The 25,028-nt window shown below is 39.1% G+C and overlaps 1 pseudogene; it reads right to left on the bottom strand.

The window, feature by feature from the left end:
* Positions 1-501: 501 nt before the first annotated feature.
* LOC129681277 (vomeronasal type-2 receptor 26-like) lies at positions 502-15,236 on the bottom strand (annotated as a pseudogene).
* Positions 15,237-25,028: the final 9,792 nt, after the last annotated feature.

Raw genomic sequence — 25,028 nt, forward strand, 5'->3', positions numbered from 1 at the left:
ACAATGCAACCTGCTCATTCCATATGATGTTACTTATATATGTTATCACACAGTTGACCACAACCCTAAACAGGCAGCCATATTTTCATTTACAAAGACTTGCTTTTTTTCTATTGTTGATACTGAAAATGACAACTGTGTTGTAAATGCAGTTCAGTTTCTTGTGCATTCAGAAACAATTAGACATGTAGTTTTCCTGGAGTTACTTTGAGGCAAGAATCATTAGGTTTGTTAACCACAGAAATACAAATCGATCCGGAAAACTGGAGATCTCATATTTAATGGGGAACACTGCAAGAGCTGGTACACTGCAAGAGCTAAGATGGCCATTCCATGCACCAAAAGGCAGGTTTTTAAAAGTAGGGAGCATATGACACAATAGCATGAGAATTGCTACTCTAAACTTCACACATTGTGTGGCTTCAGCAATGATTAATAATGGATTAAGGGATGAATGTTAGAGACATAGGGAACAGCACTACATTATGACATGAAAGTCACTTAACTTTCCCCGTCTCCATTCCCAAACATTTTGAGTAAAAATATTATTTTTCTACCCGTCTGGTTGGAAATGTTCTGCTCTGGACAAAATGCACAAGAAAAACAGCAAACTAGTCTGTCTTTTTGTAGAACTTTCCAGAATCCTGGACCACAGCTCTGTGTACATACAGATTGAGGAGTCTGAAGGCAAAACAGAAAAACTGGTCACTTTTTGAACATCAGTTTAAAATAGTTTAGGCTAAATACACATAACCTATGAAAATTGTATTTGTTGTACTACAGGGCAACAGTAATAAAAACTGCATGGTATTGGCATAGAAACAGAAAGGAGGATCAATGGAATCGCATAGAAGACCCAGAAATAAACCCAAACAGCTATGAATACTCAATATTTGACAAAGAAGCCAAATCCATTCAATGGAAAAAAGACAGCATCTTCAACAAATGGTGCTGGACCAACTGGATGTCTACATGCAGAAAAATGAAAATAGATCCATATTTATCACCCTGCACAAAACTAAAGTCCAAGTAGATCAAGGACCTCAACATAAAACCAGATACTCTAAATCAGCTGGAAAAAAAAGTGGGAAACAGCCTAGAACTCATTGGCACAGGAGACAACTTCCTGAACAGAACACCAACAGCACAGGCTTTAAGAGCAACAATAAATAAATGGGACCTCATGAAACTGAAAAGCTTCTGTAAAGCAAAAGACACTGTCATCAAAACAAATAGACAGCCTACAGATTGGGAAAGAATCTTCACCAACCCTTTATCTGACAGAGGACTAATATCAAGTATATATAAAGAACTAAAGAAGCAGCAAACCAAGTAATCCACTTAAAAAATGGGGAACAGAGCTAAACAGAGAATTCTCGAAAGAGGAACATCGAATGGCAGAGAAACACTTAAAGAAATGCTCAACCTCATTAGCCATTAGGGAAATGCAAATCAAAACAACCCTGAGATTTCACCTTACACCCATCAGAATGGCCAAGATGAAAAACTCAAGTGACAACACATGCTGGAGAGGTTGTGGAGAAAAGGGAACCCTCCTCCATTGCTGGTGGGAATGTAAACTGGTTCAACCACTCTGGAAGTCAATCTGGCGCTTTCTCAGACAACTAGGAGTAGTGCTACCTCAAGACCCAGCTATACCACTCCTAGGTATATACCCAAAATTTGCTCAAGTACACAACAAGGACATTTGTTCAACCATGTTCGTAGCAGCTTTATTTGTAATAGCCAGAACTTGGAAACAACCCAGATGTCCATCAACGGAGGAATGGATACAGAAATTGTGGTATTTTTACACAATGGAATACTACTCAGCAATCAAAAAGGAGGAAATCATGAAATTTGCAGGCAAGTGGTGGGATCTAGAAAAGATCATTCTGAGTGAAGTATCCCAGAAGGAGAAAGACAAACTTGGTATATACTCGCTTATATAGACCTACAAGACATGATAAACATAATGAAATCTACATACCTAAAGAAGATAATCAAGAAAGTGGACACAGGCGAAGGTGATTAATCCTCATTTAGAAAGACAAATGGGATGTGCATTGAACTTATGACAGGAGTCTACCACAAAAGGCATCTGAAAGACTCTACCTAGCAGTGTTTCAAAGCAGACACTAAGACTCATAACCAAACCCTTGGCAGAGTGCAGGGAATCATATGAAAGAAGGGAAGTTAGTATGATATGGAAAAGATAGGAGCTCTACAAGGATCAAATATATCTGGGCACAGGGTCTTTTCTGAGACTGACACTCAACCAAGGACCATCTATGGATATAACCTAGAACTTCTGCTCGGATGTGGCCTGTGGTGGCTCAGTAACCAAGTAGTTTTCCAAAGTAAGGGGAACACGGACTATTTCTAACAGGATCTCAAGGGCAGGCTGTTTGACACCCCCCCAGGGGAGGAGCAGTCTGTTAGGCCACAGAGGAGGACTTTGCAGCCAGCCCTGAAGATACCTGATAAAACAGGGTCAGATGAAAGGGAAGGAGGTCCTCCCCTATCAGGGGACTTGGAAAGGGGCAGGGAGGAGACCAGGGAGGGAGTGTGGGGTTGGGGAGGGAATGAGGGAGCGGGATACAGCTGAGACACAGAGTTAACAAAATGTAACTAAAAAGAAAAATAAAAAAAAGAAAACACCTGAAAAAAAAAAGAAAATTGTATTTGTTTATGAGGAACTCTGAGGTTTTAATGTGGGAATGTAGAATGGAGATTTAAACTTACCATGCTTTCCAATACTAAATGTTCAACATCCCTTTATGGTGACCAAACTATGACTCACTACTGCCTAGCCTGTGTGAAATGTATAGGGCATCAACATATTCTCTTCTGTGATGCAACAAATCAGAACTCATTATACTGTATGAATTTTGGAACAGTTGGTTTTTAAGACAATAATTCAATCATACTTGCCTCCAAGCACACTTGTTTCTACCTTTATATTTCCAGTCTTGTAGTAACACCCATGCACTCTGATACGGCTTCAAAAGGAAGTTCAATTTTATCATGAAAATGGTTTGGCCATTGGTGAATTATAATCTGTTACTGTGACTTTTACCCTTGACTCCCAATGCTAGGGATTGTTCTATGCCTTTCTTTTCAAATTTTAGTGACAACATCAAATCGGACTTTCACCAGTTGCATTCTTCATCACATAACTAATAAAATTCTAATGCAATTTTAGTTTGTTATATGTTAGAAATTTTGTAGGATAGGAAATATTTCTATCTTAAACCTCTTTTCTGCATTGGTTTGGATTCAGTTTCATATGGACCTATTAACAGAATATGTTTCTGGATAACTGGATCAGCTGTTAAGAGTTCATACAGCTCTTGCACTGAAATATGAGTTCAGTTCCTGACACACATATCGGGCAGCTCATACACATTGTTTACAAAAATGTCTTGTGTCCAAATCCATAATTTATTAATTATATATGCTAGCTCACAACCTTGTAAAATTATTGATATGCTTGAGTATGAATTGTGTGAATGGAAGAATGCTTGATCATCAGCTAGCCTGTATAATTAACATATATGTAAATTTACATAAGTTTGTGAGCGTGTATGTTTACATATAGAAACACTCATACATGCCTCTATATAACCAGGTGTTCTCAAATATTCATTCACTGCATTATGAACAAACACAAACATTCAAATTCAATTCATCAAATTCTAACTAAGGAATTAGCTGACATTATGTGTGCATTTGTATGTAAAAATAACATATGTAAAAATTTACATAAGTTTGTGTGCATGTGTGTGTTTACATATAGAAACACTCATACATGCCTCTATATAACCATGAGCTCTCAATTATTCATTCACTGCAGTATGAATGAACACAAACATTCAAATTCAATTCATTTAATTCTAGCTAAGGAATTAGCTGACATTATGTGTGCATTTGTATGTATATTTATATGTGTATGTATATATACATATATGTAATTCTGAAATATTGGTTCATTTCTGATTTAAAATCATTGAACAGAACTAAAGAGATGTTTTAGTATTTAACATGGATGCCACATAAACAGGAAAACGTGAATTTGATCATGATGAAAGGATGGAAGAAAAGTTGGGTGCAGAAAAATAGGACTGTAATCCAAACTTTGGATCATGAAGACAGAGAGAGAACCTAAGTAATGCTGTCCACTGAGTTCAGAAAATCAGAAAGTAAACGTTTCACAGAGATAAAAATATAGTTGACAGTAACTGAGGAAGATAACCACAGTTGACTGTGGACTTAACAAGAACATGTTCTCATGTGCATGAACACCCACACACAAGCTCACAGTCACAATAGAACTAAGAATTTAAAATTTCACAATTATTTTAAAAGTTCAAAGAATCATTACACAGTTAATTTTTATAATTCTTTACAAATAATTTTTTTCATATTAAATACTGAAAATTTTCCAGACCTGTTTGTAGTTGCTTGGCCATTGAATCAGAACTTCATTGATGAAAAAGCCTTGATCTTGTGCACTCTTGAAGACAAACTCTCCCACTTTAAGTAGTAATGCATTTCAAAAACTATATGCAATAAAGTTTTGTATATCATACATTTCCATAATATTCTTATTCTTGTCAAAGCTTATTTCATCTCCAGCAGCATTTATAAATTTAATTTTTCTCAGAAATGGATGCAGCTGAAGAGAGACATCATATGATATGAGTGGCCCACACAGATTACTAGCTGACTTTAAAGAGAAGTTTATTTTTCCTCTCTCTAACATGGCTTTCTTTTTTAAGATGCTTAGTTTGTTTATTTGTCTCCCCAGTTGTTTAGTGAGATTAACATTATTTTCCATAGAAATAATGCAAGAGCTACTGAACACAAGTTGAAATATTGTCTATGAGATGGGAGATAGTGTAGTGTGTAGCATGACCTTAGTTGGAAAAGGTCCAGTGTCTTTCTCCAGCACCAGAAAATATTTCCATTTAGAAGATGTAGATTTGAAGAGGATCCAAAATGGCGGGACCCAGTACACTTGGTTACTAAGGATTCAACTCTAGTGACTTCACAGCAAGTAAGAGGCAATGCTGTGGAATTAAAAGTGCCACTGTCTATGCTTCACAACTGTACAGAAGTTACTAGAAGGAAAACTCCAACCAAAGGAAATAAACAACACCCAAAGAAACACAGAAAATAAATAATACCACTGTTGCAAAAACAAAAGAAGACAAACACACACTCAATGCAATCATAAAAATCAAAATAACAAGCATGAGCAACCATTAATCATAATATCACTCAATGTCAATGGACTCAATTCCTCAATAAAAAGACACAGACTAAGAGAATGGATGCTTAAACAGGATCAATCTGATGCATACAAAAAAAAAAACACATCTTAAAAACAAAGGAGGATATTACCTCAGAGTGAAGGGCTGGAAAAATTTTTTTCAAGGAAACTGACCCAAGAAGCAAATTGAAAGAAGCCGTCCTAATATCTAATGAAATAATCTTTTAACTGAATTTATTCAAAAGAGATGAGAAAGGACACATCTCACAGCAAAAGGATACATATGATAAAAAAAATGTACCAAGATGGTGTCTTAATTTTGAATATTTTGCTCCAAATACAAGGGCATCTACATTTGTAAAAGTAACATTAGTAAAGCTTAAATTATACACTAATACTGCCACAGTAATAGAAGACTTCAAAACCCCACACTCACCAAAGACAGGTCATGAAGACAGATTAAACTAACAGATGGAAGATCAAATGGATTTAATGGACATCTACAGAATTTTCACCCAGACAAAAAGAATATGCCTTCTTTTCAGCACTTTACAGAAGCTTCTCCAAAATTGCCCATTGACTTGGTCAGAAAACAAGCCTCAGCAGGTACAAGAAAGTTATAATAACCCTTTTATTTTATCAGACCACCATGGATTAAATCTAGATATCAATATCAATGGAAACATGAGAAAACCTAAAAAACAACAACAACAAAAACTGAACAATTCAGTGACCACTGGGTCAGGGAAGAAATAAATTAAAGATTTGCTAGAATTCAATGAAAATAAGAGACAACATGCCTAAACTTCTGGGACACAATGAAAGCAGTGCTAAGGAGAAGTTTCAAGGTATTAAGTTCCTTCCTAAAAAGAATTAACAAATTATCATAGTAGCAATTTAAAAACATATGTAAAAGCTCTAGAACAGACAGAAATAAACACACCCAACAGGAGTTGACAACAGGAAATAAACTCATGAATGAAATCAGTATCATAGAAAAACTGGAAACAATAAAAAGAATCAGTGAATCCAAGAGCAATTTTTTTTTCTTTTTAGAGAACATCAACAAGATAGACATACCTCTAGACAAACTAACAATAAGTCAGAGAGACTGTATCCAAATAAACAAACTCAGAAATAAAAAGGGGGAATAACTCCAAAGAATAATTAGATATTATTTCAAAAAACTGTATTCACAAGTTTCAAAAATATAAAGGAAATGGAAGATTTTCCTGATAGATTTAACTTACCAAAGTTAAATCAAGATCAGGTAAGCAGGTTAAAGTGTCCTATAACCCCTAAGAAAATAGAAGCAGTCATCAAAATCTCCCAACCAAAAAAAAAAAATAATAATAATCCAAGAACCAGATGGCTTTAGCATGGAATTCTACCAGACTTTCAAAGAAGAGCTCATACCAATACTTCAGGAACTATTTAAAAAAATCAAACAGAAGGAACATTGCCAAACTCATGCTATTAATCCACAGTCGCACTGGTACCTAAACCACACAAGGATCCAACAAAGAAAGAAAAGTTCAAACCCATTTCCCTATGGACTTTGATGCAAAATTACTCAGTAAGATACTGGTAAAACCAGTCCAAGTCCACATCAAATACATCATGCACTATGATCAAATAGGTATCATCCCAGGGATGCAGGATGCAGGGATCCATCACTGTAATTCACTGAAAAAAAAATAAACATGTTCATCTTATTAGATGCAAAAAAAAAAAGCTTTTGATAAAATCGTGCACCACTTCATGATAAAAGCCCTGTAAAGATCAGGGATATAAGGCCCATATATAAACATAATAAAGGTAATATACAACAAGCTGATAGCCAAAATCAAATTAAATGGGGAGAAACTCAAAGCAACTACACTAAAGTCAGGGCCAATACAAGGCTGTCCACTCTCTTCAAATCTTTTCAGTGTAGTACTTTATGTTCTTGCTAAAGCAATAAGACAACTAAAAAAGATCAAGGGGCCCAAATTGGAAATGAAGAAGTCAAAATATGCCTATTCACAGATAATACACTAGTATATATGTGACCCACAAAATTTTACCAGAGATCTTCTCAAGGCGATAAGCCCCTCAGTAAGCTGTCTGCTATAAAATTAACTCATAAAATCACTATTCCTCTTGACTATAAATGATAAATTGGCTGATAACAAAATTAAAAAACAACATCTTTCACAATAGCCAGAAATAATGTAATATATCTTGGTAGAATTGCCCAAGCAACAGAAAGACCTCTATGTTAAGAACTTCACATTTCTGAAAAAGATATCAGAATATGGAAAGATTGCCCATGCTCATGGACCGGTCGAATTAACATAGTAAAAATGGCCATCCTACTAAAAGCAATCTACAGATTCAATGCAATTACTATCAAAATACCAACCCAATGCTTCACAGACCTTAAAAGAACAATTCTCAATTTCATATCAAACACAAAAACAAAGAAACAACAACATAAAAAAACAGAATAGCTAAAAATTTTTTGTATAATAAAAGAACTTTTGGAGGTGTCTCCATCCCTAACTTCAAGTTGTACTACAGAGCAATAGTAATAAAATCTTATGGGACAAAATGAAAGCAGTGCTAGAGGAAGTTCATAGCACAAAGTGCTGCCAGAAAGAAGGTTGAGACATCTCATACAAAGAACTTAATGCCACATATAAAATACCTGGGGGTGGGGGGAAAAACAAGCAGACACACCCAAGAGGAGTAGATGATTAGAAATAATCAAACTCAGAGCTGTAATCAATGGTTCTTTGAGAAAATCAGCAAGATAGACAAACCCTTAAGCAAACTAACTAAAAGGCAGAGAGAAACTATCCAAATCAGCAAAATCAGAAGTGATAAAGGGGACATGATGACAGGTACTGATGAAATCCAAACAATCATTAGGTCTACTACAAAACTCTATATGCCAAAATATTTGAAAATCTAAATTAAATGGACAATTTTCTTGATAGATTCCATTTATCAAAATTAAATCAAGATTGTGTAAATAGATTAAATAGTCCTATATGCCCCAAGGAAACTTAAACAGTCTCAAAAGTATCCCTTACAAAAAAGCCCAGGGCCAGAGGGTTTCAGTGCAGAATTTTAACAAACCATAAAAAGAGCTAACTCTAGTTTTGTGCAGGGTGATAAGCATGCATCTATTTTCATTTTTCTACATGTAGACATCCAGTTAGACCAGCACCATTTGTTGAAGATGCTATCTTTTTTCCATTGTATGGTTTTGACATCTTTGTCAAAGATCAGGTGTCCATAAGTGTGTGGGTTTATTTATGGGTCTTCTATTTCGTTCCATTGATCCACCATTCTGTTTCTATGCCAGTATCATGCAGGTTTTATTACTGTTGCTCTATAGTACAGCTTGAGATCAGAGATGGAGATACCTCCAGAAGATCTTTCATTGTAGAGGATTGTTTTAGCAATTCTGGTTTTCTTGTTATTCCATATGATGTTGAGATTTTTTTCTTTTACAAAACTAAAGTCCAAGTGGATCAAAGACCTCAATATAAAACCAGACACACTAAACCTGTTAGAATAAGAAGTGGGGAAGAGCCTTGAACTCATTGGCACAGGAGACAACTTCCTGAACAGAGCACCAACAGCACAGGCTCTAAGAGCAACAATCAATAAGTGGGACCTCATGAAACTGAAAAGCTTCTGTAAAGCAAAGGACACTGTCCTCAGAACAAAACGACTGCCTACAGATTGGGAAAGAATCTTCACCAACCCTATATCTGACAGAGGGTTAATATCCACCATATATAAAGAACTAAAGAAGTTAAAATGAAAAAAAATTAAGTAATCCAATTAAAAAATAAGAGATTTCTCTATAGAGGAATATCCAATGGCAGAGAAACATTTAAAGAAATGCTCAACGTCATTAGCCCTCAGGGAAATGCAAATCAAAACAACCCTCAGGTTTCACCTTGCATCCGTCAGAATGGCTAATACCAAAAATTCAAGTGATAGCACATGCTGGAGAGGTCAGGGAGAAAGGGGAACTCTCCCTCCACTGCTGCTGGGAATGAAAATTTGCATACCCACTCTGGAAATCAATCTGGAGCTTTCTCAGACAATTAGGAATAGCACTTCCTCAAGATCCAGCCATACCACTCCTAGGCATATATCCAAAAGAGGCTCAAGTACACAAAAAGGACATTTGCTCAACCATGTTTGTAGCAGCTTTATTTGAAATATCCAGAAGCTGGAAACAACCCAGATGCCCCTCAACTGTAGAATGGACACAGAAATTGTGGTATATCTACACAATGGAATACTACCCAGCAGTAAAAAAAACAAGGAAATCATGAAATTTGCAGGTAAATGGGGGGAACTGGAAAAGATTGTCCTGAGTGGGCTATCTCAGAAGCAGAAAGATACACACGGTATGTACTCACTCATATAGACATAATATAGGATAAACCTACTAAAATCTGTATACTAAAGAAAGTAATCAAGAGGGAGAACTCTGGCTAAAATGCTCAATCCCCATCCAGAACAGCAAAGAGGATGGATATCAGTAGAAGGAAAATGGAACAAGTTAGGAGCCTGCAACAGAGGGCCTCTGAAAAGCTCTGCCCTACAAACTATCAAAGCAGATGCTGAGACAAATGGCCAACCTTTGAGGAGATTGCAGGGAATCTTAAGAAAGAAGTGGCAATTAGTAAGACCTGGAAGGAACAGGAACTCCACAAGGAGAGCAACAGATCCAAAAAATCTGGGCACATGGGTCTTCCCTGAGACTGATAGTCAAACCAAGTAGCATGCAGAGAGATAACCCAGAACCCCTGCACAGATGTAGCCCATGACAGTTCAGTCTCCTTGTGGGTTCCATAGTATTGGGTACAGGGACTGTCCCTGACACAAACTGATTAGCCTGCTCTTTGATCACCTCCCCCTGATGGGGGAGCAGCTTTACCAGAACACAGAATAAGACAATGCAGCCACTCCTGATGAGACCTAACAGACTAGGATCAGAAGGAAGGAAAAGAAGTCCTCCCCTATCGGTGGACTTGGGGAGGGGCATGCATGGTAAAGGAGAAGGAATGGAGGAATTGGGAGGGGAGGAGGGAGGAAACCACAGAGGGGATACAAAGTAAATAAAGTGTAATTAATAAAAAATAGTAAAAAAAGAGCTAACTCTAATTCTCTTCAAACTATTCCACAAAATAGAAGCAGAATGAACATTACCAAACTTATTCTATGAAGACAGAGTCACCTTGATACCGAAACCTCACAAAGACCCAATAAAAGAGAACTTCAAACCTATCTCTCTTAAGAACATTGATGCAAAAATACTCAATAAAATACTTGCAAACCAAAATCCAGAACACATAAGAGATATCATCCACCATGACAAAGTAGGCTTCATCCCAGGCATGCAGGTTCAATAGACAGAAATCCATCACTGTAATCAATCATAAACAAACTGAAGGAGAAAAAACAAATGATCATCTTAGATGCCAAAAAGGCATTTGACAAAATCCAATACCCATTCATGTTTAACTAAGTCTTGGAGAGATCAAGGATACAAGGCACATCCCCAAACATAGTAAAGACAAAATACAGCAAGCCTCTAGTCAACATCACACTAAATGGAGAGAAACTTAAACCCTTTTCCATTTTAACTTGTACTTTTAATTATAAGATGAAAATGTTTTATTGGCTTGACCACAGCAAATTACTTACTAATAATGTAAGATTCTAAGCTTCCCCTGCTTATGAGTGAGGCTTACCTGCCATGGTAGAAGCCAGTCTATGTTTCTGTCTTCTTTAGATCCCATTTCAGTTTTGTGCAATAGCATTTTATGTAGGGCATGGGCCACTGTATAAACTGCACTCCATAAGGAATAGCTTGGCTCAGAAATAGTCATCATATCATTTATTTTATCCTTAGACTTTAGGGAAATATTCAAAGGACAGGGTTTAAAATTTCCACATCGAGAAGCAGGAGGTGAACAATTAAATTTGTCAGTCCAGAATTTAGAGAAGTAAACATCTCCTGGGTAATGGGAGGGTGTAGGGGCCTCAAGAAAGTGCTTGAATCCAGGGATAGTTCTCTTCTTTAAAAATGATAAGCTTCCACTGAATAGGTTTATCATAACATGCTTTTCATTTATTATAGACTCTAATTACGTCAAGTGTGGCTTTGCCAAGATCCACACCTTCTTTCTGGCTACAAAGATACTAATGTCTACACAGAAGAAGAGCAAGTCATCTATATCACCATAGAATGAATTCACATTTACTTGAGTATGTTGTTTCAAGTTTTGCAAACAATAATCATAGTTTACATTTTCATTCAAATTCTCTGTGAGTTTTTCTATAAAAGCCACACAGATATCTTCTGTTACCATCTTTACTTTCAGGTCAGAGAGAAACTCCCTTCCTCTCTGATCATCAGACACAATGAGCCTCACCCACTTCCAGCCAAAGTGGAGCAATAAAGAGATTAGCCCTTGGGCTAGACCTCTGTCTTCAGTAGACATCTGATAAAGGGATGTGAATGTACCTTTGTCACTAAGCATGGAATCAAACGATCCATATGTGACCTGAAGAAGCAAAGAAAAAAAGTGATTTTGAGTTTCAGGTATTTGGAATCATCACCCTTATGAGGAAGTGACTTCATAATTCAAATATGAGGGGTAAAGGATTGAATATTGTTAAGGAGGATGTCTTCTGTGATATTACCTTGTCCGAAAATTATGTGGTGCTATACAGTCTTTTACAAATATCATAGGCTCCTAAGTTACTGAGGTGTCTGAAGCAGCCAAGAAGTAAATAAGCTGTTCATTGGCTTGAAAGAAACAATAGATCTCTCTTGCTACAATAACAATGCAAAAGAATATCTGATGTAGAGAAAACTGCAGAAAGCATTAACAGGTACTTTCTAGTCTCATAACACCATATTTCTGAGAACCTTCACCATTAAGAAAGCAAATATGGAAAGAGACTAACAAAGTTTTCAGAGATTCAGTTTCCTAAGTTAAAATGACTCAAGTTGTGATTACCTGGGGCCTCATTGCCAGGGGTTATTGTATCATCCCTCTCGATAGATTTGATAGAGACAAAACTCAGACAGATGTACATTATTGTCTTTATTTTTTATTACATTAGCTTAAAATACATTTATGAATTGTTTAACTGAGTGATAACAATGAGAGTTACCATGTGGGTTTTTAAATCTTGATTATTGCTGACTCTTGTGCTCACCTAGCATTTTCTGTTTGTAGTAATGCATGCTGATAGATGCAATGCATTTCTTCAGTGTAGCCTGGCAAGAGTCAATTATGATGATACAGCTAAGTGGTTGGTCTCTGTGGGTGCTATTCTGAGATCAACTTTCCTGAATGAGATCATTACTTCCTTGAAAGATTTTCATCGGTGATGGCATTAAACATTGTTCCAAACTTAGTCACATGTTCTGAACTTTCTTTTTCCATATGTCAGGTATTGACAACCATAGGAATTTTGAGATGTATATATGCTAGATTGGGTAGTTAGGTATCTTTGCTGTAGAATTTGACTTATGATCAAATGCAGACTGAGTATCCACAGTGCATCATCCATTGTTTGGAGATAGAATCATGGATACTACTAAGTGATCTGCTCAGAAACTCCCAGAATTAACTGTTCATGCATTTTGCCACACTCTGCCATCTGTTAACTATTAACATATCAAATTAATTTGTTCACTGCTATTTGAAATCTGCCTACACTAAACATAATCCACTTCTCTGTTTTCTTTTGTTTGTTATGTTATTGTTCTTTTGTTGGTCTGTTTGTTTTCGTCAGGTCTAAGATGTGATTATGCTTAAAATATGTTTCTAACTTACTTGTGGGACATTGTAGAGCTCTGAAAGTGTTGCAATTGCAGCAGAAAATTCTGGCTTGTTTCCTGAAATGATTCCTAGAGCTTTGTATTGAGTGTTGCACTTGTAGTTAGGGATATAATCTCTCCTTCCAGACAGCCACATCCGAGGGCCCTCCAAGGTTATTTCATTAGAATTAAAAGCATTGTAGATGTAGGAACCCAAGGTCATATTGGGAAGCAGGTTTGAGTCCTTATTTATCTCTTCAATGGCAAAGTATAAGGTCAGCAAATATTGATAGTTTCTCCAAGTCACTCTAAACCAGAGGAACAAAAGGATGGGTATTGTCAGTAAGTTTTTCTAAAAAAGTCTTTATCAAATACAGGAACCTAGAGGTCCTAGCCTTTGAATTTTCCTGTGACATGTAAGTCTTGTGTGAATAAGCTCATTACAGCCCAGGAACATCATCAAACAGCTCCTAAACTCTCAGAAGTTTAACTGTTTCAAATATTTTTTGGTGTACATGTGGCATAAAATATCACCTGTTCATATCTATGACTACTAAATACATAGGTGCTTATGACGTTTCAGCTCATGGAAGCACTGGGTTATAGAAGAGTCACTAAGGTATTCACTAGGAATATAAGTAAGAGCTTCATACCCTTTTCTTTTGTAATGATTCAATTTCATACTCACTTATGAAAATTCAAACAAGTTTATGTGCATTATTTGTGTTAAAGTGTCTCTTTGTGGTATAGACAGATGCCTGGGCATCTATCTATAGATAGACCACTTTGAATAAAAGCTAGCATCTCAGTGCTCACAGGGTGGCCTTGGAAACATGTTTATCTCCAGTTCATAAGATCCTTTCTGGCATCTTTGGGCACCAGGGACACCTGTGGTATTCACACATATATAAGAAGGTGAGCTCTCGAGTAAATGAAATAAGAATAAATAAGCATGTGCAAAATAGTGTTCTTGGGTTTGAAAAATGATAGGTTATGATTAGTTGCTGCTTTTATGGAGGACCCTGATTCAAGTCACAGTAGCCAGTTTTAGGTTCCAATAGTGTATATCACCAGTTCTAGGGGATCCATGTCCTCCACTGGCCTCTGAAGGGACCCTGCACATAAGTGGTAAACAAACAAACATGTAGGCAAAACACTCATAACATAATGTAAAAATTAATAAATCTTTAAAAAAACTCAAAAGGTAGTAAAAAGGTAGTAAAGGAAAGGTGTTTCTTTAAGCTTGCAGATTAAATGAATGAGTAGAGTTTCCTAGGTAAGGCAGGGGGGAAAAAGTAAGTTAAAGTAGCATATGAAAGAGAAGAAAACCCCAAGTACATTAAGACAGTACACAATGGGACAAAGTGGAACTTTGTTGCAGGTGGGTGAGTTGAACTATGTCACACAGAGCCTTCGACACTTGGGGATGGGTCCTCAGAAGCTTTTTACAAAATCTGTGGTAGATAAGAGTCTGAGTGACCCTAATAGAGGGAGCTTAACAGAAATCATTAGCCTAAAGTAAACTGTGTTCTACTGAAGGAAGGATTCTGCCTTCTGACTTGCCATCACCAGAAAGAAATTCCATTTGGTTTTACTACATTAATCTGGGATCTGTGGCTAGATGTTCTGTTAAGAGAGAATCTACTGGGCAAAAGCAGGCAATTAGCAAAAACCGAGAGAAAGACAATTAGTCTTCCTCAAGGATTATCCAATACTGAATATTGAATTGTAGGAATGTATACATGTATACATGAAAATTTCTGGACAGAGCTGTGTCTGCAAAGACTGGCTATAAAAATTTCATTGATGTGGTGAGATTGCAAGGTTGTAGTTTGAAAGGCTCTTTACCATAGCATGGGCTACTTGTAGCACCCCGAGTAGCCATTTTTTTGATACCTCTGTGGTTAAGATGATAGTTATATCTTTATCTGCATCTGTATCTCTATATCTATCTATCTATCTATCTATCTATCTATCTATCTATCTATCCTATAGCTGATGAATAAAATCATTTTAGAATATAGTAACCAGCATTCTACTGGCTTTTGCCAACCTAAAAGACGAGAATGACATCACATAGCCATCTTGGGCCTGTATGATAACTTGCCCCATTTTGCCATTTAATGTCCTCTCTGAGGTTTCCACTGATGTATTGGATTTATAGTTTTCTTTATTTATTCTGTTACTATGAAAATTCATGAAGCTGCTTCCACATTGTATGATGGAATTTGGGATAACCTAAACTGTGTTCACAGACTCTCAAATTTATTCAAATTTATAGAAGAAATTCTTTTTACCATTTGAGCTGAGGGCTTATGTTTTTCCAATCACATAAAAGTGATACTAAAGACTGAAAAATCAATTTAGTTGGTTACATCTGTATACTTTTTCATTCATATTTGTGTGACAGGGATACCACAAGAAGATCACCAGGGCCAATCAACCGGGGCCAAGAGTGTCCTAAGGAGTCTGATGCATCTACCAAGGACAATGCATGGTCTCAAACTAGGTCCTCTACATATAAGTAGCTGATGTGCTGATTAGAGTTCATGCAGGCCCACTAGTTAGTGGAGTATATTTTCTGTTTGTTGATCACTTTACCCTGATGGAACTGACCTAACAGACCTTAAGGGAGTAACACAAACTCAGTTATCATAAGACTACAGGAGCTGGGGTGTGTAAGTAGGGGGCAGAACAGTGAAGGAGGATATGGGAGAGAGAGTAAGATTGGGAGGAGAAGTGGGTGAAGCCTATGACCAATATGTAAATTGAATTAATTAATAAAATATTCAAGTGAAAAATATGGCAATAAGTTAGATGCTCTCCTTCAAGGCCCTCAGAGAGTTCTGCTGAGTATGGATTTAAGGAATGTAATGAAAATTATTTCTCTGCCAGACATCTTTAGTTAGTAGCAAAGATAGGCAGAAATGGCCTTTCCTTTGATGATATTTCAACTGTGATAATGATGACAACTGAACCATGAATTGTCACATGCTTCACCCAACAATAAATCCCTGCCTAACATTTGGACATTGTTGAGTTAAATGTTCTACTGTGCCTGGCCAAGGTAGGTTACTTTTCCATAAAAAAATAACTCAGGCCTCACAAGTATGATGTTTGGTGGGTCATGATGCCTTGTGTGGCAGCTGAAGACAATGTTGTTTTGTATGGCATCCAAAGACTGTCAACCTCTGCTAACTACAAAGTCTTTGAGAAAGCCATGGAGGACCCCAGCTTGGGTTCCCAGGTATCCAGTAAGTCTCTGTCATTTTGACTGATATAGAGGCCATTTGGATTATACTTCCTGCTCAAATTTACCCCTCTCAGATCTCTTGTCATGTTCACAGCAGGTTGTCACTATAGAAATTTAGCAGAATTTATGAAACTTTAGGTAGCTCCTCTGAACAATGTTGCAGCTGCATGGTCAGTTCATATCATACACAAAAGTCAGGCCTTGTTCTTTTCTACAGATATGTAGAGTTCCTGCTGAAGAAGGCATTACCTTGCTGGCTTCACACTGAAAAAATCTAATCTCACAAAATTATATTTAAATGAGATTCAAATTGAATCTACTAATACCTAACAGTTTATATTTTATGGTTATTTCACTTAGAAGAACTTACTTGTCAATCATTTTTCCCAGTTATCAATTGACTCTTTCTCCTGGTAAATGCATCAATGGGGGAAACAAATACTTTAAAGTTGATGGAAATTTTGAATGTCTAAGAAAGGGATTTAATATATGTAAATGCAAGTTGTAAATGTCTGAGAAAGTGGTTTAAAGTATGTGAAAATGAGATTTAAAGACTTTAAAATTTCAGAGTTTTAAAATATGAACCAGTGGAGTTCTGATATGCTATGAAAACCACCAGGTGAAAGCACTGGCTAGTCTTCTCATAGTTACAGGATCAGACTTTTTAATATCCTTTTATTCCTGCTGAAGACAAACTTCTATGCTTCTCACTGTGCTGAAATCTTATCTGTCATTACATATTCAGATAGAAGAAAGGCTGTTTGTTTTTTAGCCCAGAACCATTGTTTTTTGGTGCCCAAGCTTAACATAAAGCATCAGTCTACTCCATCTGTTTACAGACACTTGTTTCCTGCTTTTCCTACAGTGAGAATTTCAGTGTAGATTATAGATTGTGGTCATGGTAAGATATTCAGAACTTGTATATCTGTGTGTAAACTTTAAAAACTATGATTTAAACTTCAAGGAGTTGAGACTTGACCCACCTAGCACAGGTCAAACAGAATCTAGATTAAGACTGGTCATTAACAATTCAATTTTTTTCTGTCTTTTATCTATCTCTGAGGATGGGCTCTTTTCTTCTTCCTATGTTGGGATTCCTTCTCTCTATGGCTGCAGTGGGCTACTAAACTATGGTTTTTCTATCTTGTGAAAGCATTCCAAAGAGTTCTTTACTTCCAGAATAAATTGGACTTCCTGGGCTTTTTTTTTCTATTCAAGTACTCCATAATAATAAAACTACCAGTACCTTAGGCTAGTATGTTTATTTCCTACTCAGAGAGGAAATATGTATTGAAGTTTCAAGAAGGTACTTTTCAGCAAAGGACCAACTTAATCCCAAAATTGATGTTTAAATGAACATATGTACCAATTATAGCATTCACTGAAAAACAGGAATATGAAAATGAGCCTAATGAGTCCTCCACAGTATCTTAAATAACCAACAACCTAACTCAGAGTTTCTTAGAGAGATAAAGTGGCAGATGAATACTTCAGAAAGTAAAGAGATGAACAACAGAAAAGAAGACAGAACCAAACAATGAATTCAACTGGTCATTGAGACAAGAATCATCAGACTCCACCAGAACTTGGATGAGAGATAGAATAAACAGCTGTACACAGAAAAGACTGAGTACCAGAAAAGACAAATCATAAGACAAAATTGAGATTGTGAGGGAGGAGAAAGACAGATAGAAAGGTTGCAAATGAAAATCATAAAACTTCCAATCAAATCAGAGAACACTGGGTTTCAAGTAGAGCTAACTAAGCAGAGGACAGAATATAGGCATGAATGACATGAATTTCAGAACACTCCATTACAATATCAATGATAAATAAATAAGTTATAAATATGACCACCACAGTGTCTAAACTCTGAGATACTTTAAAGATACTAAAGCCAGAACACGTGAAACCAGAGATTCTAATATTTGTGCTGAGCACATAGGGATATTCAAGTTCACTTTATCAGAAACTCTCCAAGTCTTTAGAAAGAAACAGATATTCAAACATAAGATATTTAGATGGCCAAATAGACCTAAGAATGGAAACTTATCTTGACATATTACAGTTAGTGTGTCAAAAGTATGTAAGTCTAACCATGCAATCACACCATGAGGCAGACACAAAAGTTGTTCTTTTTTCTATCCCTGATTTCTTTCTGACTGGAAACATAACAAAGAGAAGTGGAAATGTTTGCAGAGGCACAATAAAGGAGAAAAAAAAGTGAAACTGTTTTTCACATTGTTCTGTATCTAGTTCATTATTCTCAATGGAATTACATGTGTTTAGCAGGTCCTGTAGTATCTTTTAACCAGAACAACCATAGCACATTCAAGCAAGTACTTATAGGTTGAACTTCCATAGTAGAGTTGGTTTTCTGTCAAAAAGGATATGGAGGTATTGGGATAGATCAAGTGGGATGGAAATGGGGATAAATGTAGTGAGGTTAACATCTGCCTCCATGTAGGTGTTGGTCTCTCCTTTATAACCACAAGTGAACAGAGGCAACTCCATCGATGCATACACAGGTTGCAGGAGGAGGCTGAGGCAAAGCAAAGGAAGAGACATGTCAGGCTCTTCACTACACAGAGACAGACCCCTGCATCAAGGCAGATCCAAGGAGATTATTGGCTTAGGTCTTGGAACAGGCTCAGACCTCAACAATATCAGAGAAGACTTTGAATGCTACAGCTGCTTCTTACTGTTGCTTCAGGCTCTCAGTCTGTGCATACACAATGGTTCTCATGACAGGCCAGCACACACACTGCAGCAAAGTCCAGACATCTGAGGGTCACAGTACTGAGATATTTCTGTTGCTGTAGCCAGACTTGCTCTGAATTTGCTGTCTTTTTATTGTTCTGTTTTCCTCTCATCCATGTACTCTTGGAATCCCATAGCCCTGGGGCTCTACACCTGGTTCCTCCATGTGGGTGAAAAACATGTTTGGTTCTTTCTTCAACAATCTGTATGATTTCATCATGGTCCACAGTGACTTTGAAGAAGACCAGAGTCTGAGACAAAATTGTAGTTCATCCAAAAACAGCTTGTTTGTTTTGGATTGCTTTTGTGAGAGTAGTTTGAACATTTGATTTCTCCTAGGAAGGGGAGCAGGGGCAGTCATGCTTTGATCAGTTTGATAGCTCTTTGATCACTTTCACTAGTCAAGGTGGCTAAACTAAGCAACAGGGAAAGTAGATCCAGACAGTTTTGATGAGACCTGATAAGCTACAGTAAGATAGAGGAGGAGGACATCCCTTATCAGTGGATTAGAGGAGGGACATGGGGTTTTGACCAAGAAAGTAAACACTAGTGACTCAGCCTTATGCAGGACACCTGGGTTCAGGGTTCTCAACTCAGCTTTTGCATTCAGACCTCCTCCTGGATGTCTGGCACCAAATTCAGAATTTTACAGGATCAAAAGAGGGAGCAAGCTGCTCATAGTCAATTTAAGTCATGACAGGCAACACATTTACAAATTGTGTGCTTAGTTTAGATTATCAGCCACTTTCCTCTTTACATTATTTCCTGATTAAAAGTCAAACATGAATCACCTGAAGAATCAGGATTGGAGTAGGTTTTGGGGCCTGTAAATATGAACTCAGTTTTGAACCTGGCAGCACATGTCTTGAGATGGCTGGACTCAGCCATCTGTCTCATAACAACAACCAAAAAGAAAAACACTTCATCTCTATACTTTTTCTAATTTATGTTGGAGGCAAGCCCTGAGAAACTTCCGACCTTTTCTCATTCCCCCCACCCTGCTGCACCTGGTTGACTAACATCCTGCTTGACAGTTGCAGAAATGTGCTAACTGTCTCAAAATAACCGCAAAGTGTTCCAGGCCCCCGGCCAAGAAGATTTTGTAACTTCCACCCTGCCCCTTCCTGAGTAAGAAGATTCAACAGTGCGCTTTTCCACCCTGCCCCTCCCTGAGTAATAAGGTTCTACAATGCGCTTTTCCACCCTGCCCCTCCCTGAGTAAAAAGGATTCTACACTGTGCTCCTCCCTCGCCCCGCCCCTACCTAAGGTTGGCCTTAAAAGCCTGCTCTGGTTCAATAAAATTTGACTCTTGACAAGTGCACATTTGCTTGAGTCCTTCCTTTCTCCCGCTCATCTTTTACAGGCTGTGACCTCCTTTGCCCCCATGAATAACTAGGTCCTGCGGGTCGGGACAAGTGGCGCCCAACGTGGGGCATGAGGTACGGGTCAAGTCGGATGGACCCCCGGAGTAAAAGACCTTGATCAAGGCAGTTTCTGAGGCTCCCGCTTCGGCACCCAAGGAGCGGCAACGCCTGGTGAGTTTCTATTTTACATTTCCGTCCCATAAAGATGGGCCATTCTTTGTCTAAAGAAGCCGTTTTTGTAAAGGATTTAAAGGCTTCTCTCAGGGAGAGAGGAATACGGGTTAAAAGAAAAGATTCAATAAATTTCTTCATTTTTGTTGATAAGGTATGTCCATGGTTTATGATTGATGGACCAAATATCCACCGCAAAAAGTGGCAAAAAGTCGGTAGAGAATTAAATCAAAAACTTACTAAAGAGGGTGATGCTGCCTTGTCCCCAACAATTTTCTCTTTCTGGGGCATAATCTGAGACATTGTCGAGGAGGCGGACACTGATTCTGGCAAATGCCATCTTCTCTCTGTGGCCGAATATTGTCTTTCCTCCTCTCAGCCTGGCTCCCGCTGTCCTTCGCGCCCTCCCTCTCAGGCTTCTGCCTCCTTTTCTCTCGTTGATGTCTCCGACTCGCATAATTCTGACCCCTCAAATCTGCTGCAACTTTATCCCCCACTTCCCTCAGTAGATAGTCCTTCCCCCCGCCTCCTCCTTAAAATCAGCCTAATCCTGTCATTCAAAAGCCCACAGCTGCCAAACCTCCACCTCCTGACAACCATCCTTTATCCTCCTCCTCTCCTCCGGATGATCCTCTTGACCCTGATGACGTGGCCATCTTGGAGGACGAGGCTGCTCGTTACCACAATCCTGACTGGCCACTCCTTGCCTCTGCTGCCCCTACTGCCCCTAATCTCCCCTCTGCCCCCCTCCTGACCTTGCCTGCCTTTCCCCCTGTCTCGACATCGGGGCCCCTGGGTGTTCCTCGGTCAGAGGCCAAACTTCTTCTTTCTTCTCAAGTCCAGTGTTTCGGTCAAATTCTCCAACTCCAAGAACAGGTTGCCCGTCTTTCTGCTCGCTGTTCTGGTGGTTCTCCGGACCCTGTCCGTCTTACCTTCCCCATGCTTACTCGCGCTCGCTCTTGGCAAAATAATGTTCAGGGGTCCACAGGCACCGCCAGCGAGCCAACTGCCCCCAGCGAGCCTGTCTCTTCCACCCCGGCGGCAAGGACTTCCCCACGCAGTCACCCCCCATCGGTCTCTATTTTAATGCCAGCCTCAGATGAGGAAGACTCCCCTAGTGAAAATGAAAATGAAAGAGAGGATGATGAGTCCGCCGAACACGGCCGTAATAATCAAATAGAGGAGACCGTTTATTGCCGGCTCCGGTTTAAAAACTTAGAAAAACTTAATTCGGCCGTTAAAAACTATGGGCCCAATGCCCCCTTCACTATTTCTTTATTGGAAAGTCTTGGCGGGGGAGGATACCTAACTCCCAATGAATGGCTTACCGTTGTTCAGTCGGTTTTAACTAGGGGACAATTCCTTTCCTGGCAGGCTGACTGGGTCGATCGCTGTCGGACTCTGGCTAATAATAATGCAAAAAAGGCTAAAGCTCCCTCTGATGGCTGGACACTTGAAAAGCTTACTGGTCAAGGAAAATATTCCTCTGATCAGCGACAGCAAAACTTTCCCCTAGGCTTGTTGGCACAGACTGCTAATGCTGCAATGGCAGCTTGACGTGCAATTCCCTCTAAGGGATCTGTTCTCTCGCCTTTGACAAGAATCATTCAGGGCAATCATGAGGAATATAGTGACTTTGTCAGTCGCCTCTTAGAGGCTGCTGAAAGGTCCCTGGGACCTGGCGAAAATGAAAATGGGCTGCTTAAACAACTAGCTTATGAAAATGCCAATTCAGCCTGTAGAGCCGCCCTACGTGGTAAATGCAAAGACAAAGATCTCCATGACATGATCCACATGTGCCAGGACGTGGATCTCTTTACTCATAAGGTATCTCAGGCAATTAATCTGGCTATTGGAGCCGTCGCCCAACCTAATGGCTCTGAATACACCTGTTTCAAATGCGGTTAGACAGGCCATTTCGCGCGGCAGTGCCCTCAAGGGGCTAGGGGACAGTCTGTTGGTCAACCACAAGTCCCTGGTCAGCTCAGAGGGGCTCGCCCCCCGCCCACTACAGTCTGCCCTCGATGCCGTCGTGGTAAACATTGGGCCAATACTTGCCGATCTAAACTAGACATCTCCGGTAATCCTCTCCCTCCCCTACCGGGAAACGGAATGAGGGGCCAGCCCCGGGCCCCCCAGCCAATAATCTTCCTGCCGGCCTCGGGGAACAGACAGACAGACAACAGCCAAATCCTCAGCCAACCTCCTGCCTCTGCAGGGCCACTCCCGGGAGTGCAGGGATAGACTTGTGTCCCTCCGCCGACTCAATATTAAAACCTGAAGAGGGAGTCCAGATAATTCCTACAGGAGTTTTTGGGCCGCCCCCGCCACAAACTTACTATCTGATTTTAGAAAGGGCATCCAGTACCCTCAAGGGCATTATTATATTTCCATCAGTTGTTGATAATGACTATATGGGAGAAATAAAAATCCTTGCTAGCTGTTCGGGAGGCCCCCTTTTCATTCCTAGAGGACAACGTATAGCACAAGCCCTTCCCCTGCCCTTAGATTTAACAGCTCCTTCAGTGGGTCCCCCTAGAGGGGCCTCCAGACCAGGGTCCTCAGACATTTATTGGATTCAAAAAATGACCCAGGAATTTCCAAGCCTAAAACTTAAAAATAATGGTAAGGTTTTTGAGGATATTTTAGATTCAGGGGCAGATTCCACTGTAATTTCACAAAATGCTTGGCCCTCTTCCTGGCCCTCCCAGCCTTCACTAACTCATCTCCAAGGTATTGGCCAATCTACCAATACCCTCCAGAGCTCTCAGCTCATGACCTGGGAGGACCTCGAGGGAAACACGGGGTATGTTCGGCCCTTTATAGTTCCTGGCCTTCCGGTCAACCTCTGGGGAAGAGACATATTATCCCAGATGGGAGTCCTCATGTTTAGCCCTTCTAAGGCAGTTACTCAACAAATGCTTGACCAGGGATTCATCCTGGGCAAAGGCCTTGGAAAAAACAATCAAGGAATGACCGACCCTGTCTCGGTTACCCCCAAAATAACACGAGCAGGCCTTGGTTATGACTCACATTTTTCCTAAGGGCCATTGCTCCTCCTGCACACCAGGCAGATAAAGTAACCTGGAAAAATGACTCCCCTGTCTGGGTAGATCAATGGCCCCTTCCTCAACATAAATTAACAGCAGCCATATGGTTGGTTCAGGAACAATTAGTGGCTGGTCATATTGAACCCTCAACCTCCCTTTGGAATACACTCATCTTTGTTATACAAAAGAAGGGAGGAAAATGGAGGCTACTCCAAGATTTAAGAGAAATCAACAAGACCATGGTCCCGATGGGAACCCTTAAGCCTGGCCTCCCGTCACCAGTGGCCATCCCACAGGGCTATGCTAAGTTAGTTATAGATCTTAAGGATTGTTTCTTTTGCATTCCCCTACACCCAGAGGATTGTAAACGTTTTGCCTTTAGCCTTCCTATTGTTAATTGTATTGGTCCATCACCCCGCTTCCAATGGAGAGTCTTGCTGCAGGGAATGGCCAATAGCCCTACCCTCTGTCAAAAATTTGTAGCCCAGGCAATAGATCCTTTTCGGCTTAAATACCCTGACTTATATATTATACATTACATGGATGATATTCTCTTAGCAGGACCAGAGACCACAAAGTTACATGAGGTGGAACAAGAATTATCCTTACACTCCAAAAATTCGGTCTGCAGATAGCCCCGGAAAAGGTTCAGGTCCATCCTCCTCACCTTTTCCTTGAGTTTGAATTACACCCTGGTGGAATCCTATCTCAAAAACTCCAGTTAAGAAAAGATTCCTTTAAAACACTTAATGATTTTCAGCGACTCTTGGGGGATATTAATTGGTTACGGCCTTACTTAAAACTAACTACTGGAGAGCTCAAACCTCTATTTGACATCTTGCGAGGAGATTCTGATCCTTCCTCTGCCTGAGAGCTTACTGCAGAGGCCAACAATTCCTTACAAGTTGTTGAAAAAGCCGTTCAGGGACAAAAGATTGGGTACTTCTCTCCTACCTCCCTGTTATGGTTGCTTATTCTCCCCACAACCTTTACACACACAGGTCTCTTATGGCAGACTATGCCATTGTATTGGATCCATTTGCCTGCTACCCCCTCCAAGATTTTGCCCACCTACCCCTCCCTGGTTGCTCAGTTTTTAAAATTAGGAAGAGAGAGCTTTCTCAAGCTTTTTGGAAAAGACCCAGACACCATTAGTGTGCCTTATAATGCCTCCCAGGTTCAATGGTTATTACAATCCTCTGATGAATGGGCTGTCAATTGTATTTCCTGTCAAGGCAAAATAGATAATCATTATCCTTCAGATAGTCTAATTCAATTTCTTTATAAACAATCCATTGTTTTCCC

The sequence above is a fragment of the Psammomys obesus genome, unplaced genomic scaffold (assembly GCF_907164565.1).
Source record: "Psammomys obesus unplaced genomic scaffold, mPsaObe1.curated_primary_1811, whole genome shotgun sequence".
In the NCBI taxonomy this organism is placed as follows: domain Eukaryota; kingdom Metazoa; phylum Chordata; class Mammalia; order Rodentia; family Muridae; genus Psammomys; species Psammomys obesus.